Source organism: Otolemur garnettii, unplaced genomic scaffold, assembly GCF_000181295.1.
Source record: "Otolemur garnettii isolate 467f Iridium unplaced genomic scaffold, OtoGar3 scaffold00043, whole genome shotgun sequence".
Taxonomy (NCBI): Eukaryota; Metazoa; Chordata; class Mammalia; order Primates; family Galagidae; genus Otolemur; species Otolemur garnettii.
This window is the reverse complement of record NW_003852438.1, coordinates 4,953,383-4,959,088: the sequence shown is the minus strand read 5'-3', so window position 1 is coordinate 4,959,088 and position 5,706 is coordinate 4,953,383. Positions and strand designations below refer to the sequence as shown.

The following is a 5,706-nucleotide window of genomic DNA, read 5'->3' as shown; positions in this document are numbered from 1 at the left end:
GGATGAAATGAGTCTGTTGATGGCAGCATTTGTTGTCCATGATAAAGTTCAATAAGTGATGATTTTGATAAATAAAAACTTAAGAAAATCTCACTTTTGGCTTGGTGCCCATAGCACAGTGGTTACAGTGCCAGTCACATACACTGAAGGTGGTGGCTTCAAACCCAGCCTGGACCAGCTAAACAACTGCAACAAAAAAATAGACGGGCATTGGGGTGGGCACCTGTAGTCCCAGCTACTTGGGAGGCTGAGGCAAGGGAACTGCTTAAACCCAAGTTTGAGGTTGCTGTGAGCTATGATACTACAGCACTCTACCAAGGGTGACATAGTGAGACTCTGTCTCAAAAAAAGGAAAACCTGAATTTTACAGCTTCCCAATACCATTTTTCTTATTAGATAGGTGATATTAAATGATTTTTTATACTGTATAAAGAAAAACGTCAAAAGTTGGAAGATAACTCAGTGATTCAATATTTTTCAAATAACCAACACACGATGTTTAAAAAAAAAAAAAATTCATGGGTGACATTCATTCAGAGTACCAAGACAGATCAGTGGGTTTTAAGTAATATGGTATGAAGAGTTAACTGATACAGTTTCATATGCTACAGTGTAACTAACCTTTAAGAAACTACCACTTAGGGGGTATGGATTACAGTATTAGAGAAGAATATTTACAATTTTTTGATAAGATTTTAAAATACCATATTCCTGACTTTTCTCACTACCTAGCTATATGAAGCCAGATTTTCTTCACATATGTCAATCAAAATAATTTACTATAAAGATTAAATGAAACAACACATAGGAGCGTCCAGACATTAAAGGGATTCACAAATATGTAGAACAGTGCTTTTCTTTTCATTAAATATTTTTTCTTTTGGAAAACAGAGTTATTTCTCATATAAAACATGTTATATGTTACTTAAAATGAACATTTCAGTTTATTTTCTAATACAGTAAATAGGGATAGATATAATTCACATAAACAAAAGCGTTAACTGAGTTGGAAAAACCACAGTTGCAGATAAAGAACAAAAAGTAAAGAGTTTAAATAGCTTTCAAAGAAACTGCCGTGGGGCCAGGAACAGTGGCTCACACCTGTAATCACAGCACTTTGGGAAACCAAGGTGGGAGAATATGCTTGAGGCCAAGGAGCTTGAGAGGAGCCTGAGGAACCTGAGACAGATCTCATCTCTACAAAAATTTTAAAAATTAGTCAAGTGATCATATGTAGTCCCAGCTACTCAGAAGGCTGAGGGAGGAGGATCAACTTGAGCACACAGGGCAGTGAGCTATGACGACACCACTGCACTCCAACCTGGGCAAAAGAGAATACATCTCTAAAAAAATAAAAATAATAAAATTAAATTAAAGGAGTGTGACGGGGATAGCACATTTTCTTGCACCAAGTAATGCAGTGTCACTGGCAGCGAGGAGGGTGGAGAGCTCTCAGGTGAGGCAGGGGAGGGAAGCTTATGTGAACTATAAAGTAGGAAGCTGACGCTGGACACTACTAGTCCCGGCCTGGCAGCGTGCATTAAAGTCATGGTATCATCAACTTCGAAATTTAAGAACAATGGAGAAGACTCAACAAACAGTTCAAAGAATTATTTGAGAACCCTATACTGGCTTCAGTTACCAGATAAGCAAGTGAGAACCAAACTTTCACAAGCATTTAATCATTGGCTGAAAGTTCCAGAGACAAGCTACAGATTATCAATGAAGTGACAGAAATGTTGCATAATGCCAGTTTACTCAATGATGATATTGAAGACAACTCAAAACTCCGAGTGACTTTCCAGTGGCACACAGCATCTATGGATTCCATCTGTCATCAATTCTGTCAATTATGTATATTTCCTTGGCTTAGAGAAAGTCTTAACCCTTGATCACCTAGATGTAGTAAAGCTTTTTACCTGCCAACCTTTGGAACTCCATCAGGGACAATGCCTAGATATTTACTGGAGGGATCATTATACTCGTCCCACTGAAAAAGAATATAAAGCTATGGTGCCGCAAAAGACAGGTGGGCTGTTTGATACCGTGTCCACTATCTTGAGGAGGTAAGTTCTTCTGAATACACTTGAAATACTCTTTTTAAAGAGCTTGAATCTAAAACCTACAAACAAATTGATGCATGTGGTGGGAACCTTCACCCTTTAAGTGCTAACAAAGCACTTAAATAAGATATTTAAAGAAGAAAATGAATAATATTAAGTTATTCTTGATTAGGCCTGAAAGCTTATTTTTAGTTTTTTTTTTTTTTAGTCTTTTAGCCTATCACCTTTAAAAAATTTTGATTCAAGCTGTTATTCTCCAAAAATTAAGTAAATTGGGGAGATATGAATTTGTTTCAATTTAGAAACCCACTTGTACAGATAATCATAATACAAAGTTGAAGGAATCAAAAGGAGCCACATTTATATAAGTCTAATTTGAATGTCAGAAATCGCTGTAGCAGGATATTGTGACTAACTCAGCCCTACTACCACAAATGTTCTGTTGACTCTGTCAATAAAAAAGACTTCAGCTTCCAAAAAAAATTAAAAGAAAAGAAACCACTGTGATACATAGAATAGATGATTGTTTCATCTTTTAAAAGCTATGAGAATTCAACAAAAGAACTAGTGATATACAGAGCAACCTGAAAAAATTTTTAGAGAATTAGGCTGAGTAGAAAAAAAAAACTAGTCCCTTGGGTGGCAGCTGTGGCTCAAAGGAGTAGGACGCTGGCCCCATATGCGTCCTACTCCTGGTTCAAACCCAGCCCTGGCCAAAAACTGCAAAAAAAAAAAAGAAAAAAAATCTAGTCCCAAAAGGTTATATACATTGTGATCCCACTTATACAGCATTCTTGAAATGATAAAATCATAGAAATGGAGAGCAGGTTAGGTTGCCAGTGATAAAGAGGAAGTGCAGGTGAGTGTGGCTACAAAGAGCAATAGGAGAGATCCCTGTCCTGATGGAAGTGTTCTGTATCTTACCTGTATCAAAGTCAGTATCATGGTTGTGACACTGTACTATAGTTCTGCAATGTGTTACCACGGGGGAACTAGGTAATAGGTAACTGAGATCTCTCTGCATTATTTCTTACAAGTGCATGTGAAATCTATGATTATCTCAAAATAAAAAATTTAATTGGGCCAGGCACAGTAGCTCATGCCTGTAATCCCAGCACTCTGGGAGGCCAAGGCAGGCAGACTGCCTGAGCTCACAAGTTTGAGATCAGCTCTGAGCTAGAACGAGACTCCATTTCCAAAAACAGCCAGATACTAAAGCAGGAACCTGTAGTCCCAGCTACTCGGGAGGCTGAGGTAAGAGAATCTCTGAGCCCAAGAGTTTGAGGTTGCTGTGAGCTATGATACCGTGGCTCTCTACCAATGGTAACAAAGTGAGACTCTGTCTCAAAAAAAATAAAATAAAATAAAAATAACAGAATAGAATGAGGAATGATTTTGTATCAAAAATGTAGAAGCTAGAAATCCTGCCCACCGACTCAAAACTGATCAGTATCTTTAGACTACTAATATTTTTTCATGCCTTAGCAATAAAAACTACTCTTCAATGTACCCCATTGTAAGTATTAATTCACAATAATCCTATATATTCTGCCAGACCTTAAGCTAGTTAAAGAAGATCTAAAACCAAACAGGACATGGAACCTGCCCTCAAGGTGTGCACAGTGTAGAAGAGATGACTAAGGGCAAACGAGTTCGAGAACACAACGTGAAATGTACATCAGCAGAAGTACACACAGGGTGGAGTAGAGATGTAACTTCAGAGGACAGTTTAATGGAAGAGGTGACAACTGAGCAGACTCTAAAAGGGTCAACAGGTAGTTAGAGGCAGAAAACAGAGGAGAGAAGGGTAAATACACAGGAGAGTTTTAAACACAAGAAGACCCATGGCTCAATTTGTGTTTTATAAAGCTTGGCTCATAGGTCTCTGGCTGGATCTGACCCAGTATCTGGTGTGCTGACCCTGGAGATAAGCAATAAAGAACAAAGAGACTGAGTTGACACCATTTCTGTCTTCACCTAATAGGCTATTGTGACACTCAAAAAGATCACGAACTCAAAATAAAAGGCAAGGCTTTCCGAGTTGTTAAGAGGGTGGATTAGAGAGAAAAGATTAGCGTTAGATGGACCAATAGTGTTGGACATAAATGTGGAGCTTGGAACACAGGTCTGAGTAGGAGATAGAGATTTGGAAATCAGCCAAGATATGGAATAGTTAAAACTGTGTAAGTAGCTGACATTAGCCAAGGACAGAGTGTCAGATAAAAAGAAAGTTAAGATATAATAATGCAAAACGCCAGCCTTTGAGGAGGAAAGGGAAATGAAAGGAGTCCATGAAGAAAACGAAAAGAGACAGAGAAACAGACCTTAAAATGTTAATGGAATGGACAGCAGGAAACTAGGTTGTGGACCTTGACTTCTTATTGCTCTGGAATAATGCTAAATCACAAATGTTTCAGAAAGACAGAGAGGACTGACTAAGGACAAGTAATTTCCATCATTCCAATAAAAGGTTTGCCACAATTCCCACAGGCCAATGTTGTAAGTTTTCTTCCCCAAAACAAAAGTTCACTCCTTGGCCAAGTTATGCTACCATTTCCTACCCTAGCACCATCCCATGTTTCATATAAACCATGCATGGAATGCACTAATTCCTCATTTCTGAGATCTGCCGTGAATTTAGGTCCAAAGGTTTTAACATCTCTGACATTTCTATGCCACTTAGATGATTCCTGTTCTGGAGAAGAAAGCAACTGATCTCACTGGTATATCTGTATTGGGGGTCGGGGGAGCCCAGTTGTGCCCTTCTTGGGTAGAGAGGGTTGTATACTGTATACACCTCCAGTCCAGCACCACTGTGACCAGAGGATAGGTCTGCTTCCTTTACTTTCACCTTTATCAACAATAAAGGTGATACTACAGCTCTCATCTGCTAATCCTTTCATTTTTTTCTCATTTATCCAGAACCTGGGTAGAAAAGAGAGGTGCTATTTATTGCTCCCTCCTCCACTATTAGATCCTAACATCAAGTTTACCTAAACAACAATCTCATCTCAAATCAATCTAATCTAATCAATCTACTAGGATCCTAGTAAAATAATTCAAGATTTTTAAAAGATCACCTAGTCTTCCTTTACAGGAAGTTTCATATGTATTTTGATGCAGAGAGCACTATACTTTGCGTTTGCTTATAAAATGAAAACAGAGGGTGGCACCTGTGGCTCAAAGGAGTAGGGCACCGGCCCCATACGCCAGAGGTGGTGGGTTCAAACCCAGCCCCAGCCAAAAACTGCAAAAAAAAAAGAAAACAGGCAAAAAACTACCAACATTAAAGACATCATTATAGCTAGAATTAATTTTGAATGTTTCATCTACTTTCAGATTGTAAGATTTTGGAAAAGATTTCTAAGAATTCTTAATATCATCAAACATAATCAAGGAAATTACAGCACAATTCTATTCTCTTTAATTTTTTTTCACAATTCTATTCTTAAGAAAACTGTATCTCCCAAATGCCCTCCAAATACATATGTGGTTCATAAATATTTATCTCTGGTCACTTTAAAAGTACTTTAGAAGATAAATTATTTAGGTGGTGCCTGTGGCTCAAGGAGTAGGGCACCAGCCCCATATACGGGAGTTGGTGGGTTCAAACCCAGCCCTGGCCAAAAACTGGAAAAAAAAA

The 5,706-nt window shown here is 38.2% G+C and overlaps 1 protein-coding gene and 1 pseudogene across 2 annotated transcripts in view; one reads left to right on the top strand and one right to left on the bottom strand.

Annotated features, from left to right (window-relative positions):
• The window catches only part of DIP2B (disco interacting protein 2 homolog B), a 264,125-nt gene that overhangs the window by 184,218 nt on the left and 74,201 nt on the right, over positions 1-5,706 (bottom strand). The window lies entirely within an intron of this gene.
• Positions 1,580-2,207, top strand: LOC105887042 (annotated as a pseudogene).